The sequence below is a fragment of the Arachis ipaensis genome, chromosome B4, assembly GCF_059453495.1.
Source record: "Arachis ipaensis isolate K30076 ecotype BB chromosome B4, ASM5945349v1, whole genome shotgun sequence".
NCBI lineage: Eukaryota > Viridiplantae > Streptophyta > Magnoliopsida > Fabales > Fabaceae > Arachis > Arachis ipaensis.
This window is the reverse complement of record NC_142439.1, coordinates 90,464,986-90,490,655: the sequence shown is the minus strand read 5'-3', so window position 1 is coordinate 90,490,655 and position 25,670 is coordinate 90,464,986. Positions and strand designations below refer to the sequence as shown.

General features: G+C 39.4%; 2 non-coding genes across 2 annotated transcripts; one reads left to right on the top strand and one right to left on the bottom strand.

The window, feature by feature from the left end:
* Window positions 1–10,896: 10,896 nt before the first annotated feature.
* Window positions 10,897–11,004, bottom strand: LOC148568329 (small nucleolar RNA R71). Its single transcript, XR_015882898.1, has one exon. It is a non-coding gene; the product is annotated as a small nucleolar RNA R71 (small nucleolar RNA).
* Window positions 11,005–23,398: 12,394 nt separating this feature from the next.
* Window positions 23,399–23,506, top strand: LOC148568328 (small nucleolar RNA R71). Its single transcript, XR_015882433.1, has one exon. It is a non-coding gene; the product is annotated as a small nucleolar RNA R71 (small nucleolar RNA).
* The last annotated feature ends 2,164 nt before the right edge of the window (window positions 23,507–25,670 follow it).

Below are 25,670 nucleotides of genomic sequence, written 5' to 3'. Positions count from 1 at the left end.
TGCACCAAGGAAGGCTAACGTTGGTGCAAAAGTTAGACCCCTAACTTTTGCACCAACGTGAGTATCAGCAAGTTGTGTTGGCTGATATGAAAAGTTGGACCAAAAGTTAGACCCTAACTTTTGCTCCAACTTTTGGTCCAACTTTTGCAAAACTCCAACCCGGTTCAATTGGTTCACTTTGGTTCTTCTCCAAACTTCAAGAGCAATCAACCAAGGCCTCTTTCAACCCAATTCCACCAAGAGTAAAGGCCCAACTCAAGGCTTGAAGATCATTTAAAGAAAGTGTATAAATAGGATAGAATTCAAGTTCTTCAGGGAGCTTTTCCTTTGGAATTTTCATAATAGTTTTTGGAGAGCTTTGGATATTGAGTGATCTTTAATTTCTTTGTCTTGGGGAAGGAGAATTCACTTCTCTTCCTCTCAGTTTTATTGCTTTCAATTTCTATTACAGTTGTCTTGGATCTTGGGTTGAAGAATTGAAGAAATTCTGTTTCAATCTCATCCTTAGATCTCTCTGCTTTATTTACTGCTTGATTGTATTTCAATTTCTGTTAATTGCTCTTCATCCACTTTCTTTGCAATTTACAATTCCCTTGCAATTGTTCTTGTTGGATCTAGGAAGGCATTGAGATCTAGACTTGGTTTTCTAGTCTCTGGGCCCTGAGATCTGAATTCCTAATTTACATTTTGTTTCTTGCTTTTAATGTTCATTTACTTTACTGCTTCAAGATCCGATTCAACCCAAACCTTCTTTTACTCTTTTGTTTGATGCAAGTTACTTTCCTTTGTTTAATTTCTGCAAATCCAAGCCCCCAATTCCCTTTACAATTCCAGCCGTTTACATTTCTTGCACTTTAAGATTCCGCAATTTACATTTCTTGCATTCTAAGTTTCTGCTATTTAAATTTCTTGTTCTTTAAGATTCAGCATTTTAATTCCCTGTTCTCTTTAATTCCATGCAATTTAATTTCTGCAAATCACAAAACACTCAACCAAATCTTGATTCGCTTAACTAAATTAACCACTAAACTAAAAATTGCTCAATCCTTCAATCCCTGTGGGATCGACCTCACTCCCGTGAGTTTTTATTACTTGATACGACCTGGTACACTTACCGGTTAGATTTGTGTGTTTTGGGAGAAATTCATTGTTCCACCAAAATACTCATCACTATCTTGAAGCTCCACATAACCATATGGTGATACACTTGTAATCACATATGGTTCCCTCCACCGGGACTTCAGTTTCCCGGGGAATAGCCTGAGCCTAGAGTTGAACAATAGAACCTTTTGTCCTGGTTCAAAGATTCTAGATGACAGCTTTCTGTCATGCCACTTTTTTTATTTTTCTTTATAAAGCTTGGCATTTTCGAAAGCATTGAATCTGAATTCCTCTAGCTCATTTAGCTGGAGCAATCTTTTTTCTCCAGCTAATCTGGCATCAAAGTTCAGGAATCTGGTTGCCCAGTAGGCTTTATGTTCCAGTTCCACGGGCAGGTGACATGCCTTACCATAGACCAGTTGGTATGGAGAAGTCCCTATAGGAGTCTTGAATGCTGTTCTGTATGCCCATAGAGCATCATCCAAGCTTCTTGCCCAATCCTTTCTATGGGTATTTACAGTCCGTTCTAGGATTCTTTTTAGCTCTCTGTTAGAGACTTCAACTTGTCCATTAGTCTGTGGATGATATGGAGTCGCCACCTTGTGGCGAATCCCATACCGGACCATGGCAGAATAAAGCTGTTTGTTGCAGAAGTGAGTGCCCCCATCACTGATTAGTAGTCTAGGGACCCCAAACCTGCTGAAGATATATTTCTGGAGGAACTTCAGCACTGTTTTAGTATCATTGGTGGGTGTGGCAATGGCCTCAACCCATTTTGATACATAATCAACTGCCACCAGAATATAAGTGTTTGAGAATGATGGTGGGAAAGGTCCCATGAAGTCAATTCCCCATACGTCAAACAACTCAATCTCCAGGATTCCTTGTTGAGGCATGGCGTAACCATGAGGCAGGTTACCAGCTCTTTGGCAACTGTCACAGTTATGTACAAACTCTCGGGAATCTTTATAGAGTGTGGGCCAATAGAAGCCACATTGGAGGACCTTGGTGGCTGTTCGCTCTCCTCCGAAATGGCCTCCATATTGAGATCCATGGCAATGCCATAGGATCCTCTGTGCTTCTTCTCTAGGAACACACCTACGGATTATTCCGTCTGCACATCTCTTAAAGAGATAGGGTTCATCCCACAAGTAGTATTTTGCATCAGTGATTAATTTTTTCTTTTGTTGCCTGTTGTACTCTTTGGGTATGAACCTTGCAGCTTTATAGTTTGTAATATCGGCAAACCATGGTGTTTCCTGAATGGCAAATAAATGCTCATCCGGAAAAGTCTCAGAGATCTCAAGAGAGGGGAGGGACGTCCCTTCTACTGGCTCTATCCGGGACAGATGATCAGCCACTTGGTTTTCTGTCCCTTTTCTGTCTCTTATTTCTATATCAAACTCTTGCAGAAGCAACACCCATCTGATGAGCCTGGGTTTTGAATCCTGCTTTGTGAGTAGATATTTAAGAGCAGCATAGTCAGTATACACAATCACTTTTGATCCTACTAAGTATTATCTGAACTTGTCAATGGTGTAAACCACTGCAAGTAATTCTTTTTCTGTGGTTGTGTAATTTTTCTGGGCATCATTTAAAATGCGACTAGCATAATAAATGACGTACAGAAGCTTGTCATGCCTCTGTCCCAATACTGCACCAATGGCGTGATCACTGGCATCACACATTAGCTCAAATGGTAATGTCCAGTCTGGTGCAGAAATAATTAGTGCTGTGACCAGCTTAGCTTTCAGCGTTTCAAACGCCTGCAGACACTCTGTGTCAAACACAAATGGCGTGTCAGCAGCTAGCAGATTACTTAGAGGTTTTGCGATTTTTGAAAAATCCTTTATGAACCTCCTATAGAATCCTGCATGCCCCAGAAAGCTTCTGATTGCCTTAACATTGGCAGGTGGTGGTAATTTTTCAATTACCTCTATTTTTGCTTGATCAACCTTTATTCCCTTGTTTGAGATTTTAAGCCCTAGGACAATCCCTTCAGTCACCATGAAGTGACATTTTTCCCAGTTTAAAACTAGGTTGGTCTCTTGGCATCTCTTCAGAACAAGTTTCATGTGATCAAGACAGGAGCTGAATGAGTCTCCATATACTGAGAAGTCATCCATGAAGACTTCCAGAAATTTTTCCACCATATCAGAGAAAATAGAAAGCATGCATCTCTAGAAGGTTGCAGGCGCATTACACAGCCCAAATGGCATCCTTCTATAAGCAAACACTCCAGATGGACATGTGAATGCTGTTTTCTCTTGATCCTGGGAATCTACTGCAATCTGGTTATAGCCTGAGTAGCCATCCAGAAAGCAGTAATAATCATGACCTGCCAGTCTTTCTAGCATCTGGTCTATGAATGGTAAAGGAAAATGATCCTTTCTAGTGGCTGTATTGAGCCTTCTGTAGTCAATACACATGCGCCACCCTGTAACTGTTCTTGTAGGAACCAGTTCATTTTTTTCATTATGAATCACTGTCATGCCTCCCTTTTTTGGGACGACTTAGACAGGGCTCACCCAGGGGCTATCAGAAATAGGATAAATAATCCCAGCCTCTAGTAATTTGGTGACCTCTTTCTGCACCACTTCCTTCATGGCTGGATTTAGCTGCCTCTGTGGTTGAACCACTGGTTTAGCATTATCCTCCAATAAGATTTTGTGCATGCATCTAGCTGGGCTTATGCCCTTAAGGTCACCTATGGACCACCCAAGAGCTGTTTTGTGTGTCCTTAGCACTTGAATAAGTGCTTCCTCTTCCTGTGGATTTAAAACAGAGCTTATGATCACTGGAAAAGTGTCACCTTCTCCCAGAAATACATATTTCAGGGATGGTGGTAATGGTTTGAGCTCGTGTTTAGGAGATTTTTCCTCTTCCAGAGGAAATTTCAGAGGCTCTTTAATCTCCTCTGAATCCTCCAAATCAGGCTGAACATCTTTAAAGATGTCCTCCAACTCTGATTCGAGACTCTCGTCCATGTTGATCTCTTCTACCAAAGAGTCAATAAGATCAACTTTCATGCAGTCTTTTGATGTGTCTGGATGCTGCATGGCTTTGACAGCATTCAACTTAAACTCATCATCATTGACTCTCAGGGTTATTTCCCCTTGTTGGACATCAATGAGGGTTCGTCCAGTTGCTAGGAAGGGTCTTCCTAGAATGAGAGTAGCACTCTTGTGTTCCTCCATTTCCAGCACTACAAAGTCAGTGGGAAAGGCGAATGGCCCAACTCTGACAATCATGTCTTCAATCACGCCTGATGGGTATTTAATGGAGCCATCAGCGAGTTGGAGACATATCCGGGTTGGTTTAACTTCTTCAGTTAAGCCAAGCTTTCTGACAGTGGATGCAGGTATTAGGTTGATGCTTGCCCCAAGATCGCACAAAGCTGTCTTGGTGCAGTTACCTTCTAATATGCATGGTATCAGAAAATTCCCAGGGTCTTTAAGCTTTTCAGGAAAGCTTTTTAGAATGACTGCACTGCATTCTTCAGTGAGGAGAACTCTTTCTGTTTCTCTCCAATCCTTTTTATGACTCAAGATATCTTTCATGAACTTGGCATAAGAAGGTATTTGCTCAAGTGCCTCTGCAAATGGAATCTTTATTTCAAGAGTCCTGAGATAATCTGCAAAGCGAGCAAATTGCTTATCCTGTTCCTCTTTTCGGAGTTTTGGAGGATAAGGTATCTTGGCTTTATATTCCTCAACCTTAGTTGTTGTGGGTTTATTGCCTACAGAAGTGGCTGAAGAAGCCTTTTTAGAGGGGTTGTCATCAGCACTTGTGTGTGTCTGATCCCTCACTGGCAATTGAGTGCCAGAGTTAGAAGCTGGAGTGATGTGAGACGCCAACTCCTTGTCTGTTCCTGGCGTCTGAACGCCAGAACTGTGCCCATTTTGGGCATTTAGTGCCAGATCTTGCCCATTTTGGGCGTTCAATGCCAGATCCTTGCTTGTTTCTGGCATTGAACGCCAGTCTTTGCTTGTTACTGGCGTTGAACGCCAGTCTTGGGCATGGTCTGGGCGTTCAGCGCCAGCCTTCCACCAGATTGCTGGCGTTTTAATGCCAGAATTACTTTTCCCTGGGCTCTTACTGTCCTCAGGTGAATTTTGGGTGGTTTGCTCATTCCTTAACTCTTTGCTGCCTTGAGGTGGGGTATTTAATGTTTTTCCACTTCTTAATTGAACTGCTTGGCATTCTTCTGTTATTTGTCTTGACAGCTGCTGCTTTGTTTGCTTCAATTGTTCTTCCATATTTATATTAGCCATCCTTGTCTCTTGTAGTTTATCCTTGAATTCGGCTAACTGCTTTGTTAGAAAGTCCAATTGCTAATTGAATTCCGCAGCTTGTTTTACAGGGTTGAGTTCAACAGTTACTGTGTGAACCTCTTCTTTCATGGAAGGGTCACTGCTTAGGTACAGATGCTGATTCCTGGCAACTGTATCAATGAGCTCTTGAGCCTCTTCAATTGTCTTTCTCATGTGGATAGATCCACCAGCTGAGTAATCTTGAGACATCTGAGCTCCTTCTGCAAGCCCATAATAGAAGATGTCTAACTGAACCCACTCTGAAAACATTTCAGAGGGGCATTTTCGTAGCATCTCTCTGTATCTCTCCCAGGCATCGTAAAGAGATTCCTTATCTCCTTGTTTAAAGCCTTGGATGTCTAGCCTTAGCTGTGTCATCCGTTTTGGGGGAAAGTATTGATTCAGGAATTTTTCTGTCAGCTGTTTCCATGTCCTTATGCTGGCCTTAGGTTGGTTATTTAACCACCTCTTAGCTTGATCTTTTACAGCAAATGGAAACAGTAATAGTCTGTAGACATCCTGATCTATTTCCTTATCATGTATTGTGTCAGCAATTTGTAAAAATTGTGCCAGAAACTCTGTAGGTTCTTCCTGTGGAAGACCGGAATACTGGCAACTTTGCTGCACCATGACAATGAGCTGAGGATTCAACTCGAAACTACTGACTCCAATGGAGGGTATGCAGATACTACTCCCATATGAAGCAGTAGAGGGGTTAGCATATGACCCCAGAGTCCTCCTGGACTGTTCATTTTCACTTAGATCCATGATGGAGAAAGGGAGATGATAAAAAATTTTTATTTTTATTTATTTATTTATTTATTTATTTATTTATTTCGAAAATAAAATAAATTAAAATAAAATAAATAAAAATAGGTGAAGATTTTCGAAAAAATGAGGGGGGAGAAAGTGGTAAGGAAGTTTTGAAAAAGATATGATTTGGAAAAGATTTTAAATTTTGAAAAAAATCTGAATTTTTAAAAATAATTTTCGAAAATTTGTTTCAGAATTAGAGAGAAAAGATATTTTTGAATTTAGTGAGGAAAGAGAAAAACAATAAAATAGCACAAGATTTAAAATTTTTAGATCTAATGCTCCTAGTTTTCGAAAATTTTGGAGGGAAAACACCAAGGAACACCAAACTTAAAAATTTTAAGATCAAGACACAAGGAAAACTCAAGAACACTTTGAAGACTCACAAGAACACAAGAACATGAAGGAAGAACACCAAACTTAAAATTTTTAGAAAACCAAACTAAAATTTTTGAAAAACACAGAAAAATCAACAAGAAAACACCAAACTTAAAGTTTGGCACAGAATTTAATAGAAAAATTATTTTTTTTGAAAAAGATTTTTTTAATAAGACTGGTGCCCAATCATCAAGAACATAAACCAACACTCTAGCCAATTGGGCAATAAATGTAACACTTGTTTTGAAGAAGGATATTTTTAACCAAGAACAATAATAAAAGACTCTAAACCAAAAAGAAAAATTTTCCTAATCTAAGAAACAAAATAAACCTTCAGTTGTTCAAACACGAACATTCCCCGGCAACGGCGCCAAAAACTTGGTGCACGAAAATTACTTCACAATGTAATTTCGCACAACTAACCAGCAAGTGCACTGGGTCGTCCAAGTAATACCTTACGTGAGTAAGGGTCGAATCCCACAGAGATTGTTGGTTTGAAGCAATCTATGGTTATCTTGCAATTCTCAGTCAGGAAGTCAATTATATTTACTTGTTGAATTGCGAATAAACAAGAGAGCATGGATTAAAGGTTACTTGTTATGCAGTAATGGAGAATATGTTGGAGTTTTGGAGATGCTTTGTCTCAGAATCTCTGCTTTCCTCTGTCTTCTGATTCACTCACGCACGTCTTCCTATGGCAAGCTGTGTGTAGGTGGATCACCGTTGTCAATGGCTACCATCCATCCTTCCAGTGAAAAGGGTCCAGGTGCGCTGTCACCGCACGGCTAATCATCTGCAGGTTCTCAGTCGTACCGGAATAGGATTTACTATCCTTTTGCGTCTGTCACTATGCCCAGCACTCGCGAGTTTGAAGTTCGTCACGGCCATCCAATCCCAGAATCCTACTCGGAATACCACAGACAAGGTTTAGACTTTCCGGATTCTCATGAATGCCGCCAATGGATTCTAGCTTATACCACGGAGATTCTGATTAAGGAATCTAAGAGATATTCATTCAGTCTGATGTAGAATGGAGGTGATTGTCAGACACACATTCGTGTATTGAGGAAGGTGATGAGTGTCACTGATCATCACCTTCTCCATAGTTAGGCGCGAATGGATATCTTAGATAGGAACACGCATGTTTGAATGGAAAACAGAAGTACTTGCATTAATTCATCGAGGCACAGTAGAGCTCATCACCCCCAACAATGGAGTTTAGAGACTCATGCCGTCAAAGAGTACAAAATTCAGATCTAAAATGTCATGAGATACAAAATAAATCTCTAAAAGTTGTTTAAATACTAAACTGGTAACCTAGGTTTACAGAAAATGAGTAGACTAAGACAGATAGTGCAGAAATCCACTTCTGGGGCCCACTTGGTGTGTGCTGGGGCTGAGACTAAAGCTTCTCACGTGCCTGGGCTGTTTTGGGCATTCAACGCCAGGTTGTAACCTATTTCTGGCGTTGAACTCCACTTTGTAACTTGTTTCTGGCGCTGGACGCCAGACAGCAGCATGGAACTGGCGTTGAACGCCAGTTTACATCGTCTATCCTTGAGCAAAGTATAAACTATTATATATTTCTGGAAAGCCCTGAATGTCTACTTTCCAACGCAATTGGAATCGCACCATTTGGACTCCTGTAGCTCCAGAAATTCCATTTTGAGTGCAGAGAGGTCAGAATCCAACAGTATCAGCAGTCCTTTTTCAGCCTGAATCAGATTTTTGCTCAGCTCCCTCAATTTTAGCTAGAAAATACCTGAAATCACAGAAAAACACACAAACTCATAGTAAAGTCCAGAAATATGAATTTTTCCTAGAAACTAATGAGAATAAACTAAAAACTAACTAAAATATACTAAAATCTATATGAAATTAACCCCAAAAAGCGTATAAAATATCCGCTCATCAGCTACATCCCATCATCTTGTGAAAATGGTCCAAATGCTCTGTCACAGCACGGCTAATCATCTGAGGTTCTCGATCATACTGGAATAGGATTCACCCTCCTTTTGCGTCTGTCACTACGCCCAGCACTCGCGAGTTTGAAGCTCGTCACAGTCATTCAATCCCAGAGTCCTACTCGGAATATCACAGACAAGGTTTAGACTTTCCGGACTCTCATGAATGCCGCCATCAATCTAGCTTACACCACGAAGATTCTGATTAAGAGATCTAAGAGATACTCATTCAATCTAAGGTAGAACGGAAGTGGTTGTCAGGCACGCGTTGATAAGGAATGATGATGATTGTCACGTTCATCACATTCAGGTTGAAGTGCGGATGAATATCTTAGAAGCAGAATAAGTTGAATTAATAGAAAAATAGTAGTACTTTGCATTAATCTTTGAGGAACAGCAGAGCTCCACACCTTAATCTATGGAGTGCAGAAACTCTACCATTGAAAAATACATAAGTGAACATAGGGTAAGCATGGCCGAGTGGCCAGCCTCCCATGGAGGTCTAGAGATCTAAAAATGATCAAAAGATTATCCAAGATTCTAATACAATAGTAAAAAGTCCTATTTATAATAAACTAGTTACTAGGGTTTACAGAAGTAAGTAATTGATGCATAAATCCACTTCCGGGGCCCACTTGGTGTGTGCTTAGGCTGAGCTTGAATGTTACACGTGCAGAGGTCATTCTTGGAGTTGAATGCCAGTTTGTGACTTGTTAAACGTATTTCTGGCGTTCAACTCTGGCTTGTGACGTGTTTCTGGCGTTTAACTCCAGATAGCAGCATAGAAATGGCGTTCAACGCCCTTTTACGTCGTCTAAACTCAGACAAAGTATGGACTATTATATATTGCTGGAAAGCCCTGGATGTCTACTTTCCGACGCAATTGGAAGCACGCCATTTTGAGTTTTGTAGCTCCAGAAAATCCACTTTGAGTGCAGGGAGGTCAGAATCCAACAGCATCAGTAGTCCTTCTTCAACCTCTGAATCTGATTTTTGCTCAAGTCCCTCAATTTTAGCCAGAAAATACCTGAAATCACAGAAAAACACACAAACTCATAGTAAAGTCCAAAAATGTGAATTTAACATAAAAACTAATGAAAACATCCCTAAAAGTAACTAGATCCTACTAAAAACATACTAAAAACAATGCCAAAAAGCGTATAAATTATCCGCTCATCATCAAGTCATTAATTATGATTTTAAAAATCAAATCTTTTTCAAAACTAATTCTAATCATATCTTCCTATCATATATTTTTTTTAAATCTTATCTTTTTCAAAAATTTGATTTTCAAATATCTTTTTTAACTTCTTATCTTCTTATCTTTTCAAAATTGATTTTCAAATCTTTTTCAACTAACTAATTGACTTTTTGTTTGTTTCTTATCTTTTTCAAAACTACCTAACTAACTCTCTCTCTCTAATTTTCGAAAATCTCTTCCCTCTTTTTCAAAAATTCTTTTTAATTAATTAATTGTTTCAATTTTTAATTTTAATTTTATTTCATTCCTAATTTTCGAAAACTACTAACTTTTTTCAAAAACTATTTTGAAAATTTAACTTTAAATTTTAAATTTTAATTTTCGAAAATCCTCTCACCTCTCATCTTCTTCTATTTATTTATTCATCTACTAACACTTCTCTTCATCTCATATCTCTGCTCTCCTCACCCTTCTGTTTGGATTCTCCTTTCTTTTCTCTTCTACTCTTCTTTTCTTCTACTCACAACAAGGGAACCTCTATACCTGGGTAAAAAGGATCCATATTATTATTTTTCTGTTCCCTTCTCTTTCATATGAGTAGGAGCAAGGACAAGAACATTCTTGTTGAAGCAGACCTTGAACCTGAAAGGACTCAGAAGAGGAAACTAAGAGAAGCTAAAATACAACAATCCAGAGATAACCTTACAGAAATTTTCGAACAGGAAGAGGAGATGGCAGCCGAAAATAATAATAATGCAAGGAGGATGCTTGGTGACTTTACTGCACCTAATTCCAATTTACATGGAAGAAGCATCTCCATTCCTGCCATTGGAGCAAACAATTTTGAGCTGAAACCTCAATTAGTTTCTCTGATGCAGCAAAACTGCAAGTTTTATGGACTTCCATCTGAAGATCCTTTTCAGTTCTTAACTGAATTCTTGCAGATCTGTGATACTGTTAAGACTAATGGAGTAGATCCTGAAGTCTACAGGCTCATGCTTTTCCTTTTGCTGTGAGAGACAGAGCTAGAATATGGTTGGACTCTCAACCTAAGGATAGCCTGAACTCTTGGGATAAGCTGGTCAAGGCTTTCTTAGCCATGTTCTTTCCTCCTCAAAAGCTGAGTAAGCTTAGAGTGGATGTTCAAACCTTCAGACAAAAAGAAGGTGAATCCCTCTATGAAGCTTGGGAGAGATACAAGGAACTGACCAAAAAGTGTCCTTCTGACATGCTTTCAGAATGGACCATCCTGGATATATTCTATGATGGTCTGTCTGAATTAGCTAAGATGTCATTGGATACTTCTGCAAGTGGATCCATTCACCTAAAGAAAACGCCTGCAGAAGCTCAGGAACTTATTGACATGGTTGCTAATAACCAGTTCATGTACACTTCTGAGAGGAATCCTGTGAGTAATGGGACGCCTCAGAAGAAGGGAGTTCTTAAAATTGATACTTAGTAAGTCAATATGATTTCTTAGAGTCTGAATGGAATACAAGCTGCATCCAACAGTACTCAAGAGGCATTTGCTAAAGAAGAAGCTTATGATCCTGAAAACCCTGCAATAGCAGAGGTGAATTACATGCGTGAACCATATGGAAACACCTATAATTCCTCATGGAGAAATCACCCAAATCTCTCATGGAAGGATCAACAAAAGCCTCAACAAGGCTTTAATAATGGTGGAAGAAACAGGTTTAGCAATAGCAAGCCTTTTCCATCATCCACTCAGCAACAGACAGAGAACTCTGAACAAAATACCTCTAATTTAGCAAACTTAGTCTCTGATCTATCTAAGGCCACTGTGAGTTTCATGAATGAAACAAGGTCCTTCATTAGAAATTTGGAAGCACAAGTGGGCCAGCTGAGTAAAAGAATCACTGAAACCCCTCCTAGTACTCTCCCAAGCAATACAGACGAGAATCCAAAAGGAGAGTGCAAGGCCATTGCATTGACGATCATGGCCGAACCCACAAGAGAGGAGAAGGACGTGAATCCCAGTGAGGAAGACCTCCTGGGACATCCAGTGATCAATAAGGAGTTTTCCTCTGAGGAACCAAAGGACTCTGGGGCTCATCTAGAGACCATAGAGATTCCATTGAACCTCCTTATGCCCTTCATGAGCTCTGATAAGTATTCTTCTTCTGAAGAGAATGAGGATGTTACTGAAGAGCAAGTTGCCAAGTTCCTTGGTGCAATCATGAAGCTGAATGCCAATTTATTTGGTAATGAGACTTGGAGAGATGAACCTCCCCTGTTCACCAATGAACTAAATGCATTGGATCAACTGAGATTGCCTCAGAAGAAACAGGATCCTGGAAAGTTCCTAATACCTTGTACCATAGGCACCATGACCTTTGAGAAGGCTCTATGTGACCTTGGGTCAGGAATAAATCTCATGCCACTCTCTGTAATAGAGAAACTGGGAATCTTTGAGGTGCAAGCTGCTAGAATCTCATTAGAGATGGCAGACAATTCCAGAAAACAGGCTTATGGACAAGTAGAGGACATGTTAGTAAAGGTTGAAGGCCTTTACATCCCTGCTGATTTCATAATCCTAGATACTGGGAAGGATGAGGATGAATCCATCATCCTTGGAAGACCCTTCCTAGCCACAGCAAGAGCTGTGATAGATGTTAACAGAGGTGAATTAGTCCTTCAATTGAATGGGGACTCCCTTGTGTTTACAACTCAAGGTTATCCTTCTGTAAACATGGAAAAGAGGCACAGTAAGCTTCTCCCACTGCAAAGTCAACCAGAGCCCCCACAGTCAAACTCTAAGTTTGGTGTTGGGAAGTCTCAACAATGCTCTGAACATCTGTGAGGCTCCATGAGAGCCCATCGTCAAGCTATTTACATTAAAGAAGCACTTGTTGGGAGGCAACCTAATTTTTATTTATCCAATTTTAATTTATTTTTATTGTTATTTCATGTTTTATTAGGTTCATGATCGTGTAGAGTCACAAAATAAATATAAAAATTGAAAACGGAATCAAAAACAGCAGAAGAAAAATCACACCCTGGAGGAGGATCTTACTGGCGTTTAAACGCCAGTAAGGAGCATCTGGCTGGCGTTCAACGCCAGAACAGAGCATGGATCTGGCGTTAAACGCCAGAAATAAGCAGCATCCTAGCTAGCTTTCCCTCATCTTATTTTCCATCTATGTTACTCAGCTGGAGCTTTCATAGAAGGAGACATTCCCATTGAGGAAGAGAAGCCCATCACTAAGAAAAGGATGAAGCAAACAAGAGAGCCCACTCATGGAGCTCATGAAACGCATGAGGAAACTCATCATCAAGAAATCCCTGAGATACCTCAAGGGATGCACTTTCCTCCACAAAATTTTTGGGAGCAAATCAACACCTCCCTAGGAGAATTAAGTTCCAACATGGGACAATTAAGGGTGGAACATCAAGAGCACTCCATCATCCGTCATGAAATTAGAGAAGATCAAAAAGCAATGAGGAAGGAGTAACAAAGACAAGGAAGAGACATAGAAGAGCTCAAGGACATCATTGGTTCCTCAAGGAGAAAACGCCACCATCACTAAGGTGGACTCATTCCTTGTTCTTACATTCTCTATTTTTCGTTTTCTTTATGTTAAGTGCTTATCCATGTTTGCATCTTATTACATGATCATTAGTATTTAGTAACTTTGTCTTAAAGTTATAAATGTCCTATGAATCCATCACCTCTCTTAAATAAAAACTGTTTTAATTCAAAAGAACAAGAAGTACATGAGTTTCAAATTTATCCTTGAATTTAGTTTAATTATATTAACGTGGTGACAATGCATCTTGTTTTCTGAACGAATGCCTGAACAGTGCATATGTCTTTTGAAGTTGTTGTTCATGAATGTTAAATATGTTGGCTCTTGAAAGAATAATGACAAGGAGACATGTTATTTGATAATCTGAAAAATCATAAAAATGATTCTTGAAGCAAGAAAAAGCAGTGAATACAAAGCTTGCAGAAAAAAAATAGAAAAAAATAGCAAAAAAAAAAGAGAGAAAAAGCAAGCAGAAAAAGCCAAAAGCTCTTAAAACCAAAAGGTAAGAGCAAAAAGCCAGTAACCCTTAAAACCAAAAGGCAAGGGTAATAAAAAGGATCCCATGGCTTTGAGCATCAGTGGATAGGAGGGCCTAAAGGAATAAAATCCTGGCCTAAGCGGCTAAATCAAGCTGTCCCTAACCATGTGCTTGTGGCGTGAAGGTGTCAAGTGAAAACTTGAGACTGAGCGGTTAAAGTCAAGGTCCAAATCAAAAGAAGAGTGTGCTTAAGAACCCTGGACACCTCTAATTGGGGGCTTTAGCAAAGCTGAGTCACAATCTGAAAAGGTTCACCCAATTATGTGTCTGTGGCATTTATGTATCCGGTGGTAATACTGGAAAACAAAGTGCTTAGGGCCACGGCCAAGACTCATAAAGTAGCTGTGTTCAAGAATCAACATACTAAACTAGGAGAATCAATAGCACTATCTGAACTCTGAGTTCCTATAGATGCCAATCATTCTGAACCTCAATGGATAAAGTGAGATGCCAAAACTATTCAAGAGGCAAAAAGCTACAAGTCCCGCTCATCTGATTGGAGCTATGTTTCATTGATAGTTTGGAATTTATAGTATATTCTCTTCTTTTTATCCTATTTGATTTTTAGTTGCTTAAGGACAAGCAACAATTTAAGTTTGGTGTTGTGATGAGCGGATAATTTATACGCTTTTTGGCATTGTTTTTAGTATATTTTTAGTAGGATCTAGTTACTTTTAGGGATGTTTTTATTAGTTTTTATGTTAAATTCACATTTCTAGACTTTACTATGAGTTTGTGTGTTTTTCTGTGGTTTCAGGTATTTTCTGGCTGAAATTGAGGGACTTGAGCAAAAATCAGATTCAGAGGTTGAAGAAGGACTGCTAATGCTGTTGGATTCTGACCTTCCTGCACTCAAAGTGGATTTTCTGGAGCTACAAAACTCAAAATGGCGCGCTTTTAATTGAGTTGAAAAGTATACATCCAGGTCTTTCCAGCAATATATAATAGTTTATACTTTGGCCGAGTTTAGATGATGCAAAAGGGTGTTGAACGCCAGTTCTATGCTGCAGTCTGGAGTTAAACGCCAGAAACACGTTACGAACCAGAGTTGAACGCCAAAAACACGTTACAACTTGGCGTTCAACTCCAGAAGAAGCCTCTGCACGTGTAAACTTCAAGCTCAGCCCAAGCACACACCAAGTGGGCCCCGAAAGTGGATTTATGCATCAATTACTTACTTCTGTAAACCCTAGTAACTAGTTTAGTATAAATAGGACTTTTTACTATTGTATTAGACATCTTATGATTTTTAGTTCAGCTTTGAATCATATTGATCACGTTTGGGGGCTGGCCATTCAGCCATGCCTGGACCATTATCACTTATGTATCTTCAAACGGTAGAGTTTCTGCACTCCATAGATTAAGGTGTGGAGCTCTGCTGTTCCTCATGATTTAATGCCAAGTACCACTGTTTTTCTATTCAATTCAACTTATTCTGCTTCTAAGATATCCATTCGTTCCCAAGAACATGATGAATGTGATGATTATGTGATGCTCATCATCATTCTCACTCACAAACGCGTGCCTGACAAACACTTCCATTCTACATGCAAACAAGCTAGAATGAATATCTCTTAGATATCTAATACAGGGGACCGAGTCCGAGTTATTAGTATCTTCGTGGTATAAGTTAGAACCCATGGATGGCCATTTCTGAGATTCGGAAAGTCTAAACCTTGTCTGTGGTATTCCGAGTAGGATCTGGGAAGGGATGGCTGTGACGAACTTCAAACTCTCGAGTGCTGGGCGTAGTGACAGACGCAAAAGGAGGGTGAATCCTATTCCAGTATGATCGAGAACCTCAGATGATTAGCCGTGCTGTGACAGAGCATTTGGACCTTTTTCACAAGAGAATGGGATGTAACCATTGACAACGGTGATGCCCTTACATAAAGCTTGCCATGGAAAGGAGTAGGACTGATTGGATGAAGACAGCAGGAAAGCAGAAGTTCAGAAGAACGAAAGTATCTCTATACGTTTATCTGAAATTCCCACCAATGAATTACATAAGTGTTTCTATCTTTACTTTCTATTTATTTATTCTTTATTTTTCGAAAACTCCATAACCATTTGATATCCGCCTGACTGAGATTTACAAGGTGACCATAGCTTGCTTCATACCGACAATCTCCGTGGGATCGACCCTTACTCACGTAAGGTTTTATTACTTGGATGACCCAGTGTACTTGCTGGTTAGTTGTATCGAAGTTGTGACAAATCATAAATTAAGATTAGAGCACCAAGTTTTTGGAGCCATTACCAGGGATCACAATTTCGTGCACCACGGATGCACAGCCTTATGCGCACATACAACCAACAAAGTTCTGAAAGCTGTGCGCACGCACACCCCTGTGCACATGCACATGTTGGAAGGTGCACTCAGTTGAGGGCGTTCGCACACCTTGTGCAGATGAACAGAGTTGAAAATTTTACTCCTGTGTGTATGCACATCTCTATGCGTACGCACACATCTTGAAAATCCTTTTGGGCGTGCACACGCACACCCCTGTGCGTACGCACATTGCCCTGTTTTTCAATGAAAACCTTGTTTTTAACTGTTTTACCTTTCCATCAAGCTTGCAAACTTCCGTAACACTCGTTTAAAACCTTTTTACCAGTTTTAAGGTCTTGAATCAAGGGATAAAATAATAAAGAAATAAATAGGGGTATTATTGGTTATGGGTCTAGAAGACGGAGACTTAGGTTTCTGAAGTTGTGGGTGAACTCGCGAAGTATTGTATTAGCAATGGCTTGAGAACTTGTGAATGGATGGTAACTTGTGGAATAAAGAACTGATGATGGCTATTATGAGTTTGATGAATATTATAGGAAAGTGTGCCAGGCACTATATCCTTGGAATGTTGAAATTGATAATTGAAAGTGAGTTGAGATGAGAATGGTGATGATTGGTGATGATTTGAGGTTGATGGGCTTGTTGCATGTGCAAAGTGTGTCAGGCAGTATATCCTTGGAATGATAGTGTGCCAGGCACTATATATTTGGTGCACGAAATTGTGATCTCTAGCAATGGCTCCAAAAACTTGGTGCTCTAATCTCAATTCATAATTTGTCACAACTTCGATACAACTAACCAGCAAGTGCACTGGGTCGTCCAAGTAATAAACCTTACGTGAGTAAGGGTCGATCCCACGGAGATTGTCAGCTTGAAGCAAGCTATGGTCACCTTGTAAATCTCAGTCAGGCGGATATTAAATAGTTATGGAGTTTTTGAATATTAATAATAAATAGAAAATAAGGATAGAAATACTTATGTAATTCATTGGTTAGAATTTCAGATAAGCGTATAGAGATGGATTCGTTCCTCTGAACCTCTGCTTTCCTGCTGTCTTCATTCAATCAATCTTACTCCTTTCCATGGCTGGCTTTATGTAAGGGCATCACTGTTGTCAATGGCTACATCCCATCCTCTTGTGAAAATGGTCCAAATGCTCTGTCACAGCACGGCTAATCATCTGAGGTTCTCGATCATACTGGAATAGGATTCACCCTCCTTTTGCGTCTGTCACTACGCCCAGCACTCGCGAGTTTGAAGCTCATCACAGTCATTCAATCCCAGAGTCCTACTCGGAATACCACAGACAATTTTTAGACTTTCCAGACTCTCATGAATGCCGCCATCAATCTAGCTTACACCACGAAGATTCTGATTAAGAGATCTAAGAGATACTCATTCAATCTAAGGTAGAACGGAAGTGGTTGTCAGGCACGCGTTCATAAGGAATGATGATGATTGTCACGTTCATCACATTCAGGTTGAAGTGTGGATGAATATCTTAGAATCGAAATAAGTTGAATTGAATAGAAAAACAGTAGTACTTTGCATTAATCTTTGAGGAACAGCAGAGCTCCACACCTTAATATATGGAGTGCAGAAACTCTACCGTTGAAAAATACATAAGTGAACATAGGGTAAGCATGGCCGAGTGGCCAGCCTCCCATGGAGGTCTAGACATCTAAAAATGATCCAAAGATGTTCCAAGATGTCTAATACAATAGTAAAAAGTCCTATTTATAATAAACTAGCTACTAGGGTTTACAGAAGTAAGTAATTGATGCATAAATCCACTTCCGGGGCCCACTTGGTGTGTGCTTGGGCTGAGCTTGAATGTTACACGTGCAGAGGCTCTTTCTGGAGTTGAACGACAGGTTTTGTGCCATTTTGGGCGTTGAACTCCACTTTGCAACTTGTTTTTGGCACTGGACGCCAGAATTGGGCAGAGAGCTGGCGTTGGACGCCAGTTTTCATCATCTACTTTCCAACACAATTGGAAGCGCGCCATTTTGAGTTCTGTAGCTCCAGAAAATCCACTTTGAATGCAGGGAGGTTAGAATCCAACAGCATCAGCAGTCCTTCTTCAACCTCTGAATCTGATTTTTGCTCAAGTCCCTCAATTTCAGCTAGAAAATACCTGAAATCACAAAAAAACACACAAACTCATAGTAAAGTCCAGAAATGTGAATTTAACATAAAAACTAATGAAAACATCCCTAAAAGTAACCAGATTCTACTAAAAGCATACTAAAAACAATGCCAAAAAGCGTATAAATTATCCGCTCATCGCAACACCAAACTTAAATTGTTGCTTGTCCCCAAGAAACTGAAAATCAAATAGGATAAAAAGAAGAGAATATACTATAAATTCCAAACTATCAATGAAACATAGTTCTAATCAGATGAGCGGGACTTGTAGCTTTTTGCCTCTTGAATAGTTTTGGCATCTCACTTTATCCATTGAGGTTCAAAATGATTGGCATCTATAGGAACTCAGAGTTCAGATAGTGTTATTGATTTATCTAGTTCAGTATGATGATTCTTGAACACAGCTACTTTATGAGTCTTGGCCGTGGCCCTAAGCACTTTGTTTTCCAGTATTACCACCGGACACATAAATGCCACAGACATATAATTGGGTGAACCTTTTCAGATTGTGACTCAGCTTTGCTAAAGTCCCCAATTAGAGGTGTCCAGGGTTCTTAAGCACACTCTTTTTTTGCTTTGGACCTTGACTTTAACCGCTCAGTCTCAAGTTTTTACTTGACACCTTCACGCCACAAGCACATGGTTAGGGACAGCTTGGTTTAGCCGCTTAGACCAGGATTTTATTCCTTTAGGCCCTCCTATCCACTGATGCTCAAAGCCTTGGGATCCTTTTTATTTGCCCTTGCCTTTTGGTTTTAAGGGTTATTGGCTTTTTGCTCTTGCCTCTTGGTTTTAAGAGCTTTTGGCTTTTTCTGCTTGCTTTTTCTTTTTCTTTCTATTTTTTTTTGCCTATTTTTTTTTCTGCAAGCTTTGTTCTTTGCTGCTTTTTCTTGCTTCAAGAATCATTTTTATGATTTTTCAGATTATCAAATAACATGTCTCCTTGTCATCATTCTTTCAAGAGCAAACATATTTAACATTCATAAACAACAACTTCAAAAGACATATGCACTGTTCAAGCATTCATTCAGAAAACAAGAAGCATTGTCACCACATCAATATAATTAAACTAAGTTCAAGGATAAATTCGAAACTCATGTACTTCTTGTTCTTTTGAATTAAAACATTTTTCATTTTAAGAGAGGTGATGGATTCATAGGACATTCATAACTTTAAGACAAAGTTACTAACTACTAATGATCATGTAATGAAGACACAAACATGGATAAGCACTTAACATAGAGAAAACGAAAAATAGAGAATGTAAGAACAAGGAATGAGTCCACCTTAGTGATGGTGGCGTTTCCTTCTTGAGGAACCAATGATGTCCTTGAGCTCTTCTATGTCTCTTCCTTGTCTTTGTTGCTCCTCCCTCATTGCTTTTTGATCTTCTCTGATTTCATGAAGGATGATGGAGTGCTCTTGATGTTCCACCCTTAGTTGTCCCATGTTGGAACTTAATTCTCCTAGGGAGGTGTTGATTTGCTCCCAATAGTTTTGTGGAGGAAAATGCATTTGAGGCATCTCCGGGATCTCATGGTGATGAGCTTCCTGCGCCTCTTGAGCTCCATGAATGGGCTCTCTTGCTTGCTCCATCTTTTTCTTAGTGATGGGCTTCTCTTCCTCAATGTGAATGTCTCCTTCTATGAAAGCTCTAGCTGAGTAACATAGATGGCAAATAAGATGAGGAAAAGCTAGCCTTGCCCCAGGGGAGGGCTTTTCGGCTATTTTGTAGAGTTCAAGGGAGATGACTTCATGAACTTCTACTTCCTCTCCAATCATGATGCTATGAATCATGATGGCCCGATCCACAGTAACTTCAGATTGGTTGCTAGTGGGGATGATGGAGCGTTGGATGAACTCCAACCATCCTCTAGCCATAGGCTTGAGGTCCAGTCTTCTTAGTTGAACCGGCTTGCCTTTGGAGTCAATCTTCCATTGAGCTCCTTCCACACATATGTCCATGAGGACTTGGTCCAACCTTTGATTAAAGTTGACCCTTCTAGTGTAGGGGCGCTCATCTCCTTGCATCATAGGCAAGTTAAACGCCAACCTCACATTCTCCGGGCTAAAATCTAAGTATTTCCCCCGAACCATTGTAACATAATTTTTTGGATTCGGGTTCTCACTTTGATCATGGTTCCTAGTGATCCATGCATTGGCATAGAACTCTTGAACCATTAGGATGCCGACTTGTTGGATGGGGTTTGTTAGGACTTCCCAACCTCTTCTTTGGATTTTATGTCGGATCTCCGGATACTCATTTTTCTTGAGTTTAAAAGGGACCTCGGGGATCACCTTCTTCTTGGCCACAACATCATAGAAGTGGTCTTGATGAGCTTTGGAGATGAACCTTTCCATCTCCCATGACTCGGAGGTGGAAGCTTTTGTCTTCCCCTTCCCTTTTCTAGAGGATTCTCCGGTCTTAGGTGCCATCAATGGTAATGGAAAAACAAAAAGCTTATGCTTTTACCACACCAAACTTAGAATTTTGCTCGCCCTCGAGCAAAAAAAGAAAGAATAGATGAAGAAGAAGAAGAAATGAAGGAGAGGGAGAGGGAGATGTGTTTCGGTCAAGAAGGGGAAGAGAGGGTTGTGTTGTGTGAATTTAAAGAAGAATGGAGGGCTATATATAGGGAAGGGAGTGGGGGTAAGGTTTCGGCCATATAGGGTGGGTTTGGGTGGGAAATTGATTTTGAATTTTAAAGGTAGGTGGAGCTTATGAGGTAGGTTTATGGGGAAGAGTGGATGGATGTGAGTGGTGAAGTGGTGATAGGGAAGAGAGATTAAGGTGATTGGTGAAGAGTTTTGGGGAAGAGTGTTTATGCGATTGTGTGAAAGAGGGGTGAGAAGAAGTGAGTGGAGGTAGGTGGGAATCCTGTGGGGTCCACATATCCTGAGGTGTTCAAGGATTTACAACCTTGCACCAAATTGGGCAAGCAAAATGCCCTTGCACACAACTCTGGGCATTCAACGCCAGATTGGTGCTTGTTCTGGGCGTTGAACGCCCATTTGTTGCCCATTTCTGGCGTTGAATGCCAGAACCATGCTTGTTCTGGGCGTTCAGCGCCAGCTCTTCTCCAGGGTACAATTCTGGCGTTCAAACGCCCAGATGCTGCCCATTTTGGGCGTTCAGCACCAGAACCATGCTCTGTTCTGGCGTTGAACGCCAGCCAGATGCTTCTTACTGGCGTTTAAACGCCAGTAAGGTCTTCCTCCAAGGTATGATTTTTCTTCTGCTGTTTTTGATTCTATTTTCAATTTTTATATTTATTTTGTGACTCCACATGATCATGAACCTAATAAAACATGAAAGAACAAAAAAAAATAAAATTAGATAAAAATTGGGTTGCCTCCCAACAAGCGCTTCTTTAATGTCAATAGCTTGACAGTGGGCTCTCATGGAGCCTCACAGATGTTCAGAGCATTGTTGAGACTCTCCAACACCAAACTTAGAGTTTGGATATGGGAGTTCAACACCAAACTTAGAGTTTGGTTGTGGCCTCCCAACACCAAACTTAGAGTTTGACTGTGGGGGCTCTGGTTGACTCTGCAATGAGAGAAGCTTACTGTGCTTCCTCTCCATGGGTACAGAGAGATATCCTTGAGTTTTAAACACAAGGTTGTCCTCATTTAATTGAAGGATCAATTCTCCTCTGTCCACATCAATCACAGCTCTTGCTATGGCTAGGAAGGGTCTTCCAAGGATGATGAATTCATCCTCATCCTTCCCAGTATCTAGGACTATGAAATCAGCAGGGATGTAAAGGCCTTCAACCTTTACTAATACATCCTCTACTTGTCCATAAGCCTGTTTTCTTGAATTGTCTGCCATCTCTAATGATATTTTAGTGGCTTGCACCCCATAGATTCCCAGTTTCTCTATTACAGAGAGGGGCATGAGGTTTATCCCTAAACCAAGGTCACACAGAGCCTTCGCAAAGGTCATGGTGCCTATGGTACAAGGTATTACGAACTTTTCAGGATCCTGTTTCTTCTGAGGCAATCTCAGTTGATCTAAATCACTTAGTTCATTGGTGAACAAGGGAGGTTCATCTTCCCAAGTCTCAATACCAAATAATTTGGCATTCAGCTTCATGATCGCACCAAGAAACTTGGCAGCTTGCTCTTCAGTAACATCCTCATTCTCTTCTGAAGACGAATACTCATCAGAGCTCATGAATGGCATAAGGAGGTTTAATGGAATCTCTATGGTCTCTAGATGAGTCTCAGATTCCTTTGGTTCCTCAAAGGGAAGCTCCTTATTGATCACTGGACGTCCCAGGAGGTCTTCCTCCTTGGGATTCACGTCCTCTCCTTCCTTCACAGGTTCGGCCATGGTGATTAATTCAATGGCCTTGCACTCTCCTTTTGGATTTTCTTCTGTATTGCTTAGGAGAGTACTAGGAGGGATTTCAGTGATCCTTTTACTCAGCTGGCCCACTTGTGCTTCCAAATTTCTAATGGGAGACCTTGTTTCATTCATGAAACTTACAGTGGCCTTGGACAGATCAGAGACTAAGTTTGCTAAATTAGAGGTATTTTGTCCAGAGTTCTCTGTCTGTTGCTGAGTGGATGATGGAAAAGGTTTACTACTGTTAAACCTATTTCTTCCACCATTATTAAAGCCTTGTTGAGGCTTTTGATCCTTCCATGAGAAATTTGGATGATTTCTCCATGATGGGTTATAGGTGTTTCCATAAGGTTCACCCATATAATTTACCTCTGCTATTGCAGGGTTTTCAGGATCATAAGCTTCTTCTTCAGAAGATGCCTCTTGAGTACTGTTGGATGCAACTTGCATTCCATTCAGACTCTGAGAAATCATATTGACTTGCTGAGTCAATATTTTGTTCTGAGCCAATATGGCATTCAGAGTATCAATTTCAAGAACTCCCTTCTTCATAGGCATCCCATTACTCATAGGATTCCTCTCAGAAGTGTACATGAACTGGTTATTAGCAACCATGTCAATGAGTTCTTGAGCTTCTGCAGGCGTTTTCTTTAGGTGAATGGATCCACCTACAGAAGTATCCAATGACATCTTTGATAGCTCAGATAAACCATCATAGAATATATCCAGGATGGTCCATTCTGAAAGCATGTCAGAAGGACACTTTTTGGTCAGCTGCTTGTATCTTTCCCAAGCTTCATAGAGGGATTCACCTTCTTTCTGTCTGAAGGTTTGAACATCCACTCTAAGCTTGCTCAGCTTTTGAGGAGGAAAGAACTTGGCTAAGAAAGTCGTGACCAGCTTATCCCAAGAGTTCAGGCTATCTCTGGGTTGAGAGTCCAACCACACTCTAGCTCTGTCTCTTACAGCAAAAGGGAAAAGCATGAGCCTGTAGACTTCAGGATCTACTCCATTAGTCTTAACAGTATCACATATCTACAAGAATTCAGTTAAGAACTGAAAAGGATCTTCAGATGGAAGTCCATGAAACTTGCAGTTCTGCTGCATCAGAGAAACTAATTGAGGTTTCAGCTCAAAGTTGTTTGCTCCAATGGCAGGAATGGAGATGCTTCTTCCATGTAAAATGGAATTTGGTGCAGTAAAGTCACCAAGCATTCTCCTTGCATTATTGTTGTTGGGTTCGGCTGCCATCTCCTTTACTTGTTCGAAATTTTCAATAAGGCTGTCTCTGGATTGTTGTAATTTAGCTTCTCTTAGTTTCCTCTTCAGAGTCCTTTCAGGTTCTGGATCAGCTTCAACAAGAATGCCTTTTTCCTTGTTCCTGCTCATAAGAAAGAGAAGAGAACAAGAAAAGAAGAGGAATCCTCTATGTCACAGTAAAGAAGTTTCTTATTGTTAGTAGAAGAAGAAAAGGAATAGGGGTGAAGAAGAATGAAGAATCCGAACACAAAGGTAAGGATAGGAGCAGTGATGTGAGATAAAGAGAAGTGTTAGTAGATGAATAAATAATTAGAAGGAGATGAGGGAGAAGGATTTTCGAAAATTATTTTTTTGAAAAAGGGTTAGTGATTTTCGAAAATAGTTTTTGAAAAAGGTTAGTAATTTTCGAAAATTAAAATAAAAAATTAAAATAATTAGTTAATTAAAAAGAATTTTTGAAAAAGAGGGAAGATATTTTTGAAAATTAGAGAGAGAGAGAGAGAGTTAGTTAGGTAGTTTTGAAAAAGATAAGAAACAAACACAAAGTTAGTTAGTTAGTGGAAACAAATTTTGAAAAGATAAGAAGTTAGGAAGTTAGAAAAGATATTTTGAAATCAAATTTTTGAAAAAGATAAGATAAGAAGATATTTTTGAAAAGATATGATTGAAATTAGTTTTGAAAAAGAATTGATTTTTAAAATCACAATTAATGACCTGATTCACAAGAAATCACAAGATATGATTCTAGAACTTAAAGTTTGAATCTTTCTTAACAAGCAAGTAACAAACTTGAAATTTTTGAATCAAAACATTAATTGATGATGTTATTTTCGAAAATTATGAGATAAAATTAAGAAAAAGATTTTTCAAAAATATTTTTGTAATTTTCGAAAATAACTACAAAAAATGAAAAAGATTTGATTTTTGAAAAAGATTTTGAAAAAGATAGGATTTTTAAATTGAAAATTTGATTTGACTCATAAAAACAACTAAATTTTTAAAAATTTTTGAAAAAGTCAAATCTAATTTTTGAAATTTTGAGAGAGAAAAAGGGAAAGATATTTTTTTGATTTTTGAATTTTTAATGATGAGGGAGAAAAAACATGAAAATGATGCAATGCATGAAAATTTTGGTTCAAAACAATGAATGCATGCAAGAATGTTATGAATGTCAAGATGAACACCAAGAACACTTTGAATGTCAAGATGAACACCAAGAACATATTTTTGAAAATTTTTATATGCAAAGAAAACATGCAAGATACCAAACTTAGAAATCTTTCATGTTTAGACTCTATGGATGCAAAAATGCACATGAAAAACAAGAAAAGACACAAAACATGAAAACATCAAGATCAAACAAGAATACTTACCAAGAACAACTTGAAGATCATGAAGAACACTATGAATGCATGAATTTTCGAAAAATGCAAGATGAATATGCAATTGACACCAAACTTTCAACTTGACTCAAGACTCAAACAAGAAACATGAAATATTTTTTATTTTTTTGATTTTATGATATTTTTTTGTATTTTTATTTTATATTTTTCGAAAATAAATTTGGAAAAGGAAAATAAGGATTCCAAAATTTTTAATATGAATTCCAGGAATCTTATGCTCTTTAGTCTAAAGCTCCAATCAAAGGGTCAGGCATGGCTTAATAGCCAGCCAAGCTTTAGTATGTAACTCAGACATGACATGCCTAACATGCCCTATCCAGAAGAATTAGACATGGCTTTACAGCCAGCCAGGC